The sequence below is a fragment of the Misgurnus anguillicaudatus genome, chromosome 10 (assembly GCF_027580225.2).
Source record: "Misgurnus anguillicaudatus chromosome 10, ASM2758022v2, whole genome shotgun sequence".
Classification (NCBI taxonomy): domain Eukaryota; kingdom Metazoa; phylum Chordata; class Actinopteri; order Cypriniformes; family Cobitidae; genus Misgurnus; species Misgurnus anguillicaudatus.
In genome coordinates, this window is record NC_073346.2 from 22,123,464 (window position 1) to 22,139,063 (window position 15,600).

General features: G+C 39.5%; 2 protein-coding genes across 5 annotated transcripts in view; one reads left to right on the forward strand and one right to left on the reverse strand.

Moving 5' to 3' along the window:
* The window catches only part of LOC129447986 (serum paraoxonase/arylesterase 2), a 315,340-nt gene that overhangs the window by 182,421 nt on the left and 117,319 nt on the right, over positions 1 to 15,600 (reverse strand). The gene's annotated exons all lie outside the window — the stretch shown is intronic.
* The window catches only part of znf1035 (zinc finger protein 1035), a 30,076-nt gene continuing 19,906 nt past the window's right edge, over positions 5,431 to 15,600 (forward strand). Inside the window, exons 1-4 of one of the 3 annotated variants that reach the window (XM_055209995.2) lie at positions 5,431 to 9,735; positions 10,451 to 10,523; positions 11,349 to 11,542; positions 11,789 to 11,898. The gene's annotated coding sequence lies outside the window, so the exon portion shown is untranslated. The remainder of the gene's footprint in view (positions 9,736 to 10,450; positions 10,524 to 11,348; positions 11,543 to 11,788; positions 11,899 to 15,600) is intronic. The other 2 variants (XM_055209994.2, XM_073872106.1) reach the window with 2 other exon arrangements.

Genomic DNA, 15,600 nt, shown 5'->3' on the forward strand with positions numbered 1-15,600 from the left:
AATGAATATAAAACTGTCTAGTCATGCTAAGCTCTAAATCATTATGTAGAATATATAAGTATAATATTACGTAGAAATATGGTGATTGGGGTGCCTCCAAATACTGTTTTCGGTAATAGGGGGGCCTTAAAGTGAAAAATGTTGAGAACCACTGCATTAGCCACTTTTTAGTAAAAAGATACATTTTAGATTGTCACGGAAGAATTGAAAAGATTTGGTGCTTTCAATTCATGTCATTATTACATGATTTTTAAAGCAAATTTACTTTACTCCGACTCCTCTTTGAAATTTGTCCTGTTACATTTCTGTTAAAGTTGTTTAGTGTTTGGACTCACATTATGGGTTTGGGGTGAAACTAAGTTCTATATGTGAACTGTCTAATCAACATGTTTTCATGATGCTCTGAACGAAAGCACGTCCTTGTTTCCAAATTGCAATATCTAGTGGAATGTTTTAGCAGCAAAAGCCAGAATAAAGTATTTTGTCATGCCTTTTAATTTAAATGTTCAAGATTGTGCACTGATGTTGGGTGATAGTGCCTGGCCTGTATTTTGAAGTCCTTCAAAAGGTTTAGGTCTGAGCTTGTGCAGACCAGTCAAGTTCATCCACACCAGAATTGATGAACACTTTCTTTATGGTTCTTACTTTGTGTGCAGAAACACTGTCCTTTTGTAAAGGAAAAGCTTGTAAACCTTTCAAGTTGGAGGCACAAAATGCTCTAGCAAATATTTTTAATAGAATACCCAAACCGTGAATTAGAATAAGCTGTTTTCATAGTGTACAAACTGTTTGTACGAAGAATAGCAGTTGGGATGTTTGGCCCAATCTTTTGGGGCTCTCTACTGCTGTTTTCAGATTTCTCTTTTGGTATTAAATGAGACCTACATTTGGGCTGTGTCCGAAATAGCTCCCTATACCATAATCTGAGGGGAAAGCCATTTTGTTGTGATGTCTGAAAAGATAGTGAACATTATTCATGCCCATAATGCACTGCAATAATGAGTGTAAAGCTGATGTACACTAGCTAGCCACAATACCTTCACTGTGAGAAGTGTGCCAAATGAACTCCCACGTCTTGACACAAGATGGTGACCGCAACACTTCCTGTGCTTAGTGTCTGAATTTATTCACTTGTTCAATTGGACTTTATTCGTTAATTAATGAAGTGAATAGTGAATGAGGGTATATTGTTTAGTTAAATTTAGCAAACCTCCATTTGGATCACTCATTAACCTGTTGGGACAGCCTACTGGAGTCTCCTACCAAAACATTCCTCTTGAAGTTGGTGACAGATTATGCAAATCAAAACTGCCACAAAACTAAATCTTGAAGGCAATTTAAAGCAAAATGAAAGGAGCAGTGTGAAACTGTGTGTTGCAAGTCTTCCAGGACACTACTCTTACTTGCCTGTCCTAAAGTGAACAGGATAGAGTCTTTTTCTTTTGAAATAAGCAATAGAGATAAAGCAGCAGCTGGATAAAAACATGCTGTAGATCTGAGTGTGTTGGAACAGTTTTGCAAGAGTGGGACATTTAAGGTTCCTTGGATTTTTCTCTCACCCCATGTTAAAGCCTCTCATAAAGTGTGGGATCAAGTTGGGTCAGTGAAGATGCATGCAGAGTAACCTGAACCAGCCAACAATTACCATTTAAGTATCTTTTGAAGCACACAACCATTATTGTCTGATAGGCACAAACAGGTTACTGTCAAATTCACCTCATTCGCATGTCAATGGTGTCAATGTCTGTTTTATCCTTTGTTTTCACTTAACTGCCGTAGATATCATAGATGCGCGTCATTCTTATGATACTTTGCTGTCGTACGCTAATCAATCTGCACAGGGGCAATGCAGTAGGTATTGAAGTGGTAGTTGTAGCATCAGCAATACCATTCTGTTGTTGTTTATATCAAGCCATGCTGTTAGTGTACGTTATAGCGTAATGTAAGAAATTGGTTTTTATGTCAAGCCATGAAGATGATTTGTGAGTCACATTGGATTTCCACTGGCAGTGGATGTGAAAACTACAGCACAACTACATCATTCCATGCTCCTTTTCAGTGTCATCAAGCTACCCTGGTGTTATTGTTTCACAACCTCTAGCGGGGAAAATTACATATTGTGCCTTTAATGTGTGCTTTTTCTAAACGTATAAACAAGGAGTTTAATGACTGAGACCAGCAGGCTTGTAAAGCTTCAGTTAATAGGATTGATCTAGAACAGTGATGCCAGGCATAGCTCCTGGAGGGCAGTCCTGCAGAATAAATTCTAACCCTGCTGGCCTGCTCCAAACAACTTTGATCTGAAACAGATATTGAATAGATGCAATGTTCTTGTTTCATTCCCCTCTTAGGACCCAGCTTTTATTTTTGGGAATACAAGCTTTGAAATCAGTAAAGCAGTGTCTTATTTAAAAGTTCCCAAAACAACACGCATATCTGAGAAAGAGGCACATGCAGGATTTGGGACTGACTGTCAGATTTGTTTGAATTTGTTTATTTGTCACCTTTGTATCCCTGGTTGTAGCTACCACTGAGCTGGGAATCTAAAACCTTGTGTTACTGTTCAAACAAGATTGTGCTGAGGATTGTTGTGTCTAACACAGCATAACATTGTCCGAATGGTGATTGGACAGCATAACATTGTCCGAATGGTGATTGGTTCTTTTACTGTCTGTTAGATGTTGGCTTTACATGCGAGTGTGTTTTTTTAAGTAATAAAGCATTATATTGCACTTTTTGTCAGCCGATAATTACAACGTTCCAAATATCGGCTGATATATTGGTCTACCACAGTTTGACACCCCTTTGAGAGACACTGGCTGTTTCTTAATTCCAAGAATGCAAAGAACGGACTTTCATTCTCGTGGAGATCGGTCATGCAAGGCGCCCTTGGAAGAACAAACTCAGAAGGTTGCAAGAACACAGAACACACTTGTGAGAATTGAGATGTGTGCGATCTTCCTGTTGGTCACCTGACCTCCGCCATTGTTTTGCCGCAATGACTTCTGGGGCGTAACACGATTTCAGCCGCACAAGTCTGCACTTGATGCATCATCGATATCAAGAACACATCCCGGAATTTTCATGCGTCCTCTGTACTTGCGTTCTTAAGAATTGGAATTGAACTATGACGGTTAATGATGACTTGGAGCGAGAACACAAGGACGCAAGATGGCTGAAGAACGCATATTGAGAAACATCCAAAGTTTTTACGTTTTATGTGTATAGTCAGGAAGTGCCACATATAGTTGTAAATAGAATTCAATTGCCTGGTTTTACAGGCAGACTGGATGTTGGTTTACTGGATCTTAATTTGATTGCGGAATGGAACTTGTACCAGATTTTTACCAAAACCAGATTGTTTTGCGATTTGGGTGTTATACAATTATTGGGTGCAAAATAATTTTCCATTTTAACTTTTGTATATTTTTCCATAGTTTGAAAAGTGTATTTTAATCTTTTTTACTGGTTTAATAATCAGCACAAGCAGACAGCTTTCTTAAACTTTTTGGGCCATACCTTCACCATGTACCTTCGATGACGATGTACTATCAGCAGCTGTAAGCTTCTCGCCTACATCTTCCCTCCACAAGTTGTTCATTCCAAACACATGAAAACATACAGCACTCACTTGATACTCTGTTCTTCTTTCTTGAAGATATTTTTGGAGCTCTTCTCTAGCTGCTACATTTTTAGATCCTGTCGCCATTCTTCTTCTTTAACTTATTTCTTCTACTATTTTACATGGACTCATAATAAACATCCCTTATCATGGCATCGTCCACATCAAACCATGACCTTACTTTTCCTATCCCTAAAAGAATCTAAATAAACTTTGATATCCTTTCACAGAGCCACCTGCTTGATACCAACAATCAAGAACACTGAGACGGCTCTTTTCTCAATTACTGAAGCACTACAACTGGCAAGAACTACCTGAAGGACATTCCTCCTCATCCTGCTTGACCTGTCTGTTATCTTTGACTTGGTTACACTTTGGATCTCTTATTAGCTCCATCAGAGCTGGTTATCAATGACACTCATGTTTCTGATTCAAGTCCTTTGTTACAGGCCAATCCTACAAGGATTTATGGACAGCAATGCAGTCTGAATCGACTAACCAGTGCCACTAAGGTATCTCTGGGATTGTTGCTTGTTTCATGGCCTGCTTGTTTCATTGCCTGGCCTCACTGCTTCTACACAGATTTTACACAGCTTCACCTGTCAAATCGCAGACCAACAACCCCATGATCTCAACATCCGTCTTATGCCAGAGACTGAACTCTTTGTCATCACAGCAAGACCATCAACTGAACAACCATCAATTGTCATCCCAAAACTGGACTACTGCAGTGCAGTGCTGTGCTGGCCTTTCACCAAGCAATTTTGAACCTCATACATCTTGTTTTTATTCAGAACTCTTATTACCCTCTTCTTGGTCTTTCAAGGCCATGATGCTTGCACTTCTGGAAGACCAACTTTTCTATAAACTGATATTCAGATTTGTAAATAAATGTCTGTGTTGTCATATCATGGGGCAAGAAACTGTTTTACAACCTTCACAAATTCAGTCCATCAATGGTGGAATGGTCAATGGGAGGCCCTGTACCAAGTGCCAACTTTTATTGAGGAGGACTCTTGTGGTCCTTCTCCAAGTCTATACTTTGGTGGATTTAGACTGTTGGGAAGTAGTCTGCTGCAAAGTCTTCAATGGTGTGGGCTTGGCAAAAGGACACATTGGAAGTGCACATGACCTTACCTTAGAACTATAAAATGGAAGATTGGAAAACCCATAACAGGAGGACCTGAAGGACCACTAATTTGCAAAGTTTAGATCAGGGTGCCCAAATTCGGCCCGAGAGCGCCAGCGTCCTGCAGAGTTTAGCTCCAGCTTGCCTCAGCACACCTTCCTGAAAGTTTCTAGTATGCTTAGTAAGACCTTAATTATCAAGGGTCCTTAATTATTGTTGTAGCCTACTGGTTAGAGAGTCTGGCTTGTAAGTCGAGAATTGCTGGTTCAACTCTCATGGCTGGCAGGTTGTAACTGTGATGCGCTTGAGCAACACGCCTGAACCCTAATTGCTCTCTTTGTGCTGAAAGGCAAGTTTTCCACTGCTCCAGGTGTGTGTGGGTGTGTTCACGATTTGCAGTGCATGTGTTCACTACTCATAGGAATGGGTTTAATGCAGAGGTCACATTTAAAGTATGTGTTCCATACTTGACAAGCATGTCATACTTTTACTTTTTGACAACGTTCTGACGACCTTCAGCTGCTTCAGGTTTGTTGATTAAGGTTGGAGCTAAACACTGCCAGGACACCAGACCTTCTGGACCAAGTTTGTGCACCCCTGGGGTGCGTTCCACTCCACTTTTAGACTCGCAAACTTCCCTAAACACTTCACCTCGTGGGGGTCCCTGTCGCCATTTTGAAGTGCGTGGGAAGTTTGTATGGACAGAACCTCGCTCTCTCGATGTTGACCGAGGGAGCGAGTCTGCCTCATATATACACCTTATGCAGCTCCATATCCCACAATGCAACATGATTTTGACATCACTTCAGCAACTCACCCTTTGCACAGGTCAAATGATGGAGGGGCAGTCTCCACTTTCCATGTGATCAAGGGCTTAGGGCGATCCATTTGAACCTACTTCAAGTGTTTCAGCAGTAGTGGGCACTCGTACAGCATAAGCAATGACGTACATCCGAGTGAATGAGACTGAGGGAAGTTAACAAGGAAAGGTCATAAAAAACGAACTGGAACGCAGGGTAGGCTTAGATCAAACCCATAACAAAACAACCTGCCTGTAATTGTCAAGTAATTCTGAAGACTTGATTAGCTTTTTAGGGGTGTTTAATTAAGGTTGGACAGTTACCAAAGCTCTGTTGGACAGTTACCTTTACAGGACTGTCTTGTGCCCTACTGTCTCATGAACTTTGTGGTCACTGCATGTCCACAAAAATTACACAATTTGAAGTAGGCTTAACAAGCCTTGTTGCAAAGACCCTTTCACCTCTGCCCTAGTGTTAAACTGTTCTGGTATGTACATAAAATTGTTTGAATGTGGTGTGCTTCTATTGTGCTTTGCCTTACAACAGTTGCTTGTGTTTGTAATTATTCTTATTGTAAATTGTTTTGCATAAAAGTGTCTGCTCATTAAATAAATGGAGAAAGCGTACCATATAAAATGCCCGATTCTGATTTGTGGAGGTGGGAGTCACAATGTTAGTACTGGGGGAAGTAATGTTAACATCAGAAATAAGCAAAGCAACCTGCAATACTTCTCCCATATCCACTCCCTAACCCCCCATGTTAAATAGATGGTAGGTGGTAGTTGGTTCTTTTGTGACCAGTTGCAACATTTAAATACTTTGGTTGGTACATCTCAAAGTCAGTTATAAACAAGGCATGCATCTGAAGAGTCTTACAATTCAAAATTACAATGAGGGCTTTGACAGCATCAAGGTTAGGTATGTAATGTCATAATGGAAAATTATTGTTTGAGGGTTACTACGAACTCTGATGTTATTTTATTTCGGTTTCATTAGCCTTGTGAAAGTCAATTTTAAGAGTCAGACAAAAATTTAAAAAAACTAGTACAGAGACAGACAACAGGCCAAACTATACTGGAGAGAGTTGAATTCTTTTGATTTAAAATCAGGCAAAGACCAGATTTGTTCTGATAACAAGAAGGGGTCAAACAACAATATTGTGACAAGATCCTGCTTGAAGAAAAAAAGAATTGCTTGTTGTTACTCATGGCCAGAGCATATCTGTAGGACTGAAGTATGTCTGTGTTTTGTCTCTCTTATGGTCTGTCTGGGGAACAGTGGCTCCTAGGACCATTTTATCAATGTGAAATAAGTGTTTTATTTTACTTATAAGCCTTAGTAGAACAATTCTCTGTAACACCTAGTAATTGCATATTAATCAAGCTTCTCTCAAATGGTATTGCTGAAGCCTAACAAATTAATATCACACCACAACATTTATGTTTCTGTGTTGACATTTCTATTCAATCCAATATTTTCCAGTCATGTAAGTTGACTAACCACTTAGGTAGTTAATTGGTCATTAAAGTAATCAAATGGAAAATCCCCTAGGTGTATTTGTATATTTTTAAATTACAGGATGAATAATCTTATCCTTCTATTCCCCGAACCCACATGTTCTGCAGGGTGAGGGGTGGCTGGAGCCAATCCCCCATTTTTGGGCCACAGGCAGGGTACACCCTTGCTCTTGGATTTGTGATTGATCAAACTAAACACATTAGGGTTCCATTGGTAGGAGCACCACTATACATCTTAAAATGTAAAACTCGTAATAAAATGTGAACTTTATGATTATTCAAATGTTTTGGTTGTCTTACGGCACATTTACACGGGGCGTCAGTGTGAACGCTTCTCATTTACTTTGAATGGGGGATGTCATTGGCTGCCGAACTAAATTGTGGATCCATCGGTGTCGCGTCACCTGCCATTGCTCGCGGCAGAAGTTCCTAATTTTTCAAACACCAATGCAGGTGTTTGCCAACCAGATTGCCTTATTAAAATAAACTAGTGCAGATACTTGCCTATTACATTTATGCAAGACCAGAGAAACATAAAAATGGAAGAAAGATTAGTAATTGCGTGGGTATAACACAAGAGCTACACCAGCAATCACTAGGTCAACCAAACTAGCATTCATCTATCGAAACTGGGGTGGCCGTTCGTGCCAGTTCCGCCGGGCGTGTCCCGAACGTGTTTTCGGGTTCCTTCTCCGGAAGTCGCGTTGCTCTACCGCATACGTCATCGAGGTTCTTACATTTCAGTTAAAATACATTGGAAAATTAAGATTTATTTCTTTTAAGACATACAATCATTGTAGTTTCATTATTACCTTGAAATGTAACGGTTGCTTTTCTGAAATTAAACCTGAAGTGTTAAACCTTGATGACGTGTGCGCTCGACCAGCGCGACTTCCGGGGGAACAGGCCCGGGGGCATGTTCGGGACGTGTCCGGCGGAGCTGGCATGAATGGCCACCCTAATCGAAACGAAAGCTGCAGTTGTTGTGTTGCGTTGTGGTCCACTGTGATTTGCTGTCACTACGACAATTGTGCCAGGGCCACGTTTTACACGTAACGTTGACGCCCCGTGTGAAAGTACCATTAGTTGAGACACCCAATGGATCTTGAGGCTTCTATAAGAAAATACAACTAGAGAGTTTGGTATTCCAAAACAACATGGATACCACATCCATCAATTGGCTTTTAATGGCTATAGACCTGTAAGACTGACCAGCAAAACTCGTTGATAGTACTCCTCTTTTTGACTCCTGGTTTTGGCATTTGGCTCTGGATTTTTATAATATACTTCTTGTATTCCAGTAACTCTTATAAGAGCCCTGAACACATTGCCCCTCCCCTTCAGGTTGATGGCTTCCCTGCTGAAAAAACAGCATACCAGCAAGACCAGCATATGTTGTGTTTTGGTGCTGGTTTGCTATCGAACACCAGCTAAACCAGCATCAGCACCAGATAAACCAGCTTTAGCACCAGTATCCCATGTTGGTCATACCAGCAAGACCAGCATATGTTGTGTTTTGGTGCTGGTATGCTGGTGACCACCAGCTAAACCAACATCAAACCAGCATGGAGTTCCCATGAATTCCCATGATGGTCCATGCTGGTTTGATGCTGTTTTTCAGCAGGGTTGTAACCCATTTTACCATTTTTATTTAAAAAATATTTAACATGTTTCATTTAATTTACTTGATGTGGGATAAGAGACATTTTAAAAAAAGTCACCATGTTAAGGTTTAATATGAGTCTTTCAGTTTGACTAGTTTGCCTGATCCAAATGTTCCCTTCCACTGTGAGTGACAGCTCACTTATAGCATTGTGTCTATCTTTCTTTGGTAGGTAACTCTGGTAAAAGTGGATGTGGAAGTTCCATAGAATTAACCAGTAACTAGAGATAAACAGTGGATCATTGTGATCATTCAGGACAACTCAACATCAAGGGCTTCTTCACCCCCCCAGGGTACACAGAGAAGCAGAGGCTTTCTCCATGTTGTGCATTCATTCATCTTTGCCAGGAGACCCTTTAGGTTTAATATACCAAGCTTTGGTAAATGGTATAAAGGAAGAGTCAATGAGAGACACATCAAAATATTTGCCTTTCCTCATTCTAACATGTTTCTCCTACCACAAATTGTACCCAAATCGTTTCTAAACGTTTCTGTGTGATTTGAACCTATGGGCAGTCTGAATTTCTCAATTCCCTTGACAAAGAACTGTGAACAACAACCTGGCACCAGAAACAACCTCAGGGGCACACGTAGGTTGGACGACGGAATAACCTACAAGCCCCTCCCACAAACTCGGTGGCCATTTTAAGGTACTGTTCCATCGCTACCATGCGCAAAGAAACGAATCCACGCGTTGGAGGTTGAAATGGAGGCCCCGTAGAACTGGGGGCGGGTCTTCCTTTCATTCGTCTTGTTCTCATTGGTTCTAGTTGTTGAGTGTCACGGAAGATCCCGGGCTGAGCCACATTGTTGGGTAGGCTCAATGTACATCGACTAGAGCAGAACTACTGCGGAATCCTCGGTGATTTGTATATAATCGAAGTGTTTGTCTTTCATCAACCTGAATTAGGTATTTAGGAATATTTTCGCGCGCGCTGGAGGACAACGGGAAGGCGCGCGGTCTTACAAAGGAAAGCCACAGCACCATGACGCCAAGCACGACGGTGAGTTCAGGGCGTTCTAAGGGGAGAGTGAGCTCCTGGGGAAAGCTAGGACAACGCTGCCTTACTGCGCAGTTTAATACGTTAACCGAATACAAACGTGTTTAATGCACTAGCCAAGTATATTTGCACTTCAAACTATGACGGCGATTTCCGTAGTTACGTGTAGATCCTTAGTTGTTGTCTGTGTGCTTGCAGTCTGTCTCTCCTAGCTGCAACATGCAGTCCATTTTGTTGTGTAACGTTGGACTTCCATGTTAGCAACCAACCAGCTTATAGCTTCGAGCACATCTCTTACTGTTACTATCGAAGTATTTTGTGAACATTTACATAACAAAACTATTATTTCAGTTATGAAACCCAGATGTATTTAAATGGTTTTACTTTATTTGATCACAGTGATGGGTTACCGACGAGACACAGATTTCGGAGATAGACACTTGCATCACTTGAGCGGTCCACAGCTGTAAAGAGAAAGTTTAGCCTTTACAGTGTTGTGTTGCACTTAGTAACTATGGGTTATTATCCTTTACAGTTAAAGATTGTATACGTTTTTGTATAGTCAAGAAAGTTCGTTAATATTAGTTTAGTTTACAACGTTGGAAATAATGCACAGCACAGAACCCCTTGTATCACTGTTATATTAGAAGTTTTTGTGAACATAAATCTATATAGTTGTCACAAGTTTTTAATAGTGATGTCAATCTATTTTTTACAGAGTGCATGACCAAAAGGAAAACGGTTGGTGATTGGATTGATTTTGCTTTTGGACTGTGTATTCACATTTTAGGGTAAGTGTTTGTTTGGTTTTTCTAAAATTTAATTCAACTGGTGTAAAAATTATAGTATGTAGCCCCAAAACAACCTCTTGATATTGTCAATATAGATAGTATGTATTATTAGTGTTTTTTTTAGAGATTTACTTTAAAAAATAAATTTCTTTACCTTTAATTTGATACTACTGAAGAGAACAAATCACTGCATATTATGATTGCGCATTTCTGAAATGTCACCTAGTCAGTAAAACCCAGCTAATTTTTGTATTTACTACATAACATCATCCTACAAAATGAAGAAAATTACATCTTTAATATTGACTGAGTTAGCCATGTCAAAGATTAAAATCTATATGAAATCAATCATTAAAAAACACACACACAAGTTGATTTTATTAAATGATGCCCACAAAGTAAATAATTAGTTTAAGTCTATTTAATCTAGTTGCATATTCTCACTTCATGCGCATCATTACATGAGGTGGGGGACAATGTAGAAAATGGTTATGTATGAGAATGTTACAGTAAACTTACAATGTAACTTTGTTTCTCAAAGCAACACCATCACTTAGCTGGCTAAACAATGTCATGTGTTACCTTGATGGTTGAATTTGATTTGCATGGTTAAACACTTCCTTGATTTATTAGTTGTTACATTTGATTTTACTAGTCATTAGGACTACTTTTTTAAATGTGAATTTTCCCAAACTTGTTTTGGTGTGCCTTTTAGCATAGCTTTAAGCTGTATAATTGTGACCTGCAGGATTTTTTTGACAGGTGGTTCATTTGTTAGTGCCATACAACTCACTTTTGTTTTTTTCCCCACTGTGCTGTCCCTAGTACCTGATACTTTTAGTACCGCCTCGATTGAGGTTTCAAGTGAGCTGTACAGATACTAAAAAGTGAAGTCTAAGGGGCTGATCACACCAAGCATGTTTTAAACGCTTGGAAACGCAAGGACGCAAAAACGCTGCAATTTCATTGGCAACTATTAAAAACCTACGCTGGCGTATAAGCTTTGGTGTGCATGCCCCGTAAGTTGACAGCATTTGATGTATGTTGCTGATCGATGCAGAAAATGTTTTTAGATGCTCTGTTACAAAACAGCAAATTAAAGGGTAACAGTAAAGCACCTAAAAATATTGTTAAAAAACCTGTCAGCATCTGGAATTATTTTTACATGTGTTTTTGTTTATTCAGTATAATTTGATCATTTAATAACATGTACTACATCATTAGCTGTCTAAATCATAATTTTTAATTTTGGTCCACTGTTCTAGGCACTGTTCTGCTGTTCTTGTAACCGATGCAGTTAATATGCGGATAAAAGGTCTGAAAGAGGACGTACACCAGGAGAAAAGATCACTGTTGCATCTAGGACAACAAACAGGTATTGTTCACCACACACTCTGTGATGACATATTTGCTGCACGCACCAATGGTGGACATGTCAAGTATAAACTGCCACAAGCAAATTAATTTATGGGACACACTATACACAATTTACAGGAAGTGGACAAAATAATGTGAACACTGGGAAATAGCTGATATCTAATTAGTGATGGTGTTAGGCCACTGCTTGCTTTTTATACAGCTGCAAACTTTGGCAGTAGATTCATACAACCTTTGAATAGTGTCTAGTAGAATGTTGTACCAGACTGTTGGCCTTGCCTTGAAAACGCCAAACAGGCTGTTAACAGGCAGATAACTGTTAGCAGATAACAGATGCTGCTGCTAAATGAGCTCCCTTGATTTGTCTTTTTTTGGGAAATCTGACAAGTTACCAATTTCACAAATTTCTTGTACTAACCACTGCTGAACAGAACTTGTTCTAGCACAGTTTGTTCAAAACCTTGATTTGGCTTGCAACCTATACATGTATAGTAACCGAATATAATGATTGTTTTTTCGCAGTAGCTTACACAAATAATATTAACCACTGGATCAATGGTTGTGTATATTATTTTGTCCACCCTCTGTATAATAATATTACAACTTGCATCTAATAAGCACAACCTGCAAGTAAGTATTTACTTAGTTATGGGCTAGCCAGAAGGTGTAACTGCCATTTGTGCATGTGTTCTTTCTGTAACCGCATGCTTTTCAACTGTGTTGAACTAAAGCACATCAAATTCACAACATTAGTAGGCAGCATTACGTCTTTCGTTTTCATTTTCATTTTTAGTGATTAGCTGTGTCGAGTCATCTTCTGCTCACGCATTTTTGTATGTCTTGACTTGCCTTTCTGGTATCGCTTGGTAATATGTGTTTTAAGTGAGACAACGCATTAAACTTTTGGTGAACTTGAATGGCAGTATTGGCACTGCATATCTTCCATTTGACTATTTGTCATCTACTTTATCGAAGTGAATCCAGACATCACTGTGTGCTTTTTAAGACATATTTTTTCAGAGCTCTGGTCTTGGACCTTGTCTGGTCTGGATGCTTTTGCACTGTTAAGTTATTGAACTTCTAGCTATGGTCCAAAATGCCGCAATAATCATAACATCAGATTCACGTGTTTGGGGACTCGTGTCCATCCGTGGTGTATTTAACTTCATTTATACAGTGGTGTGAAAAAGTGTTGGCCGCCCCCTTCCTGATTTTATTATTGATTGTGTTTACAGTGCGCAATGTGACAGTTCATGTTTCATGTGTAAAAAAAAATCGGTATTTTTCACATAATTGTCTTATCTGTATAGCTCTGTTTCCATTGTCCTCAAAACGGCCTGATGTCTTCCTTGTTCTAGGAAGTCCGTTCTTTAAAAATACGTAACGAGTTCTAATTGTGTAGCGTGTGGTGATTCGCTTAGCTTGTCGTTAGCTTAGTTGGCGACCTGACGTATTCCTGTGAGTGGAGGTTAGTCAAAAACTGTTCTAGTGACGTCATTAAATCAGGAAGTAGAGGGCTGTTGAAAGGCGAATTCTGTTAAAGAAAATAAATTGTCTGGCAGTGAACTTTGAGCTTTATCATTTTATAGGTATTATTTATGCCATTATAGCAACATTACACACTAACTAGGGTTTAAAAAATGGGATCAGAAAGAACGTGACCTTTAATGTTTCAGATCATGGAACAATTTAAATATGAATCAAAGATAGCAGAATTAAACACAACATGCAGATTTTAAATCAATGTTTTTATTATAAAGGGAAAACAAAACCCAAGTGTCCGCCCCCTAAACCTAATAACTGTTTGGGCCACCCTTCAGCAGCAACAACTGCAATCAAGTGTTTTCGATAACTTGTAATGAGTCTGTTACAGTTCTGTGGAGGATTTTTGGCCCACTCATCTTTCAAGAATTGCTGTAATTCAGCCACATTGGAAGGTTTTCGAGCATGAACCGCTTTTTAAGCTCATGCTACAGCATCTCAGTAGGATTGATGTCAGGACTTTGATTAGGGCACTCCAAAGTATTTATTTAGTTGTTCTTCAGCCATTCAGAGGTGGACTTGCTGGTGTGTTTTGGATCATTGTCCTACTGCAGAACCCAAATTCGCTTCAGCTTGAGGTCACAAACAGATGGCTGGACATTCTCCTTGGGGATTTTTTTTGGAAAAAACAGAATTCATGGTTATATTTTTCACAGTCAAGTCTTCCGAGTCCTGAAGCAGCATAATAGCCCCAGACCATCACACTACCACCACTATATTTTACTGTTGTTATGATGATCTTTTTCTGAAATGCTGTGTTACCTTTACGCCAGACGTAATGGGACACGCATTTCAAAAAGTCCCAACTTTTGTCTCATCAGTCCACAGAGTATTTTGGATTATCAAGATGTTTTTTGGCAAAACTTAGATGAGCCTTTATGTAATTTTTGCTCAGCAGGGGTTTTCGTCTTGGAACTTTGCCATACAGGCAATTTTTGCCTGGTCTCTTTCTTATGGTGGAGTCATGAACACTGACCTTAACTGAGGCAAGTTCAGGCCTGCAGTATGATGATTTTGTGGGGTCTTTTGTGACCTCTTGGATGAGTCGTTGCTGCGCACTTGGGCAATTTTGGTCGGCCGGCCACTCCTGGGAAAGTTCACCACTGTTCCATGTTTTTGTCATTTGTGGACAATGGCTCTCACTGTGGTTTGCTGCAGTCCCAGAGCTTTAGAAATGGCTTCATAACATTTTCTAGACTGATAGATCTCAATTACTTTATTTCTTATTTGTTCCTGAACTTCTTTAAATCTCAACATGATTTGTAACTTTTGAGGATCTTTTGGTCTACTTCACTTTGTCAGGCAGGTCCTATTATAATGGGACTTATCTGCGTTTGCCGTAGTGCCCATGTCTGGTGTAGAGGAATGCGTCAAGTTATTTTCTGTGGTAATTCAGTTGGCTTTAAATAGTTGTCTCACATTTGTCTAGGGATGCTAATATTTTAAAACGCCATACTATCCCCATTAAGGCAGAAAGTAGGAAGCCTGGAACAGTCTTATTTTTTGAGTTCAGGTTTTTCTTAATTTGGCAAGTGCTGAATAAATCCAGTGCAGCTTTGTAATCCAATGACACATGCGGTTTACAGTAATGTATATTGTGTATAGGTGCATGTTGGCCTAAATGATTTTCTTTAAAGGTTCAATCAGTAACTTTTTGAAGGATCTCTTTACAGAAATGTAATCTACATAACTGCATTATCAGTATTAACATACTGTATAACCTTACATAATAAACTGTATCGTTTTTATTATCTTAGAATTAGTTGTTTTTATCTACTAATTCAAGTCTTCAGGATTACTTGGAAATGAAATTCAGGTGTGTTTGGTTATGGTTGGAACTAAACTCTGCAGAACAGTGGCCCTTCAGGACCCAGGGTTCCTCACTCCTGCCCTAAATGGACAAACTGTTCTAAAGAGCATTTTGTCCCCATGTTGTCTCAGATAATGACATTTTTGTTCTGTGGCAGATACAGTAGCTGCGTTTCGTAATTGAGGTTGGTTACAGTTCGCAATCTCACCACTAGATGCCGCTATAACTCATGCTGTCCCTCTAAGGCTGTGAAAACATTCCACAGATCTACAGTTACAGTGTTTTCACTGTCACACTATATACTTATTAGGACTCAACAATAAGGATAGTTGTTAGTCATTGCCTAAA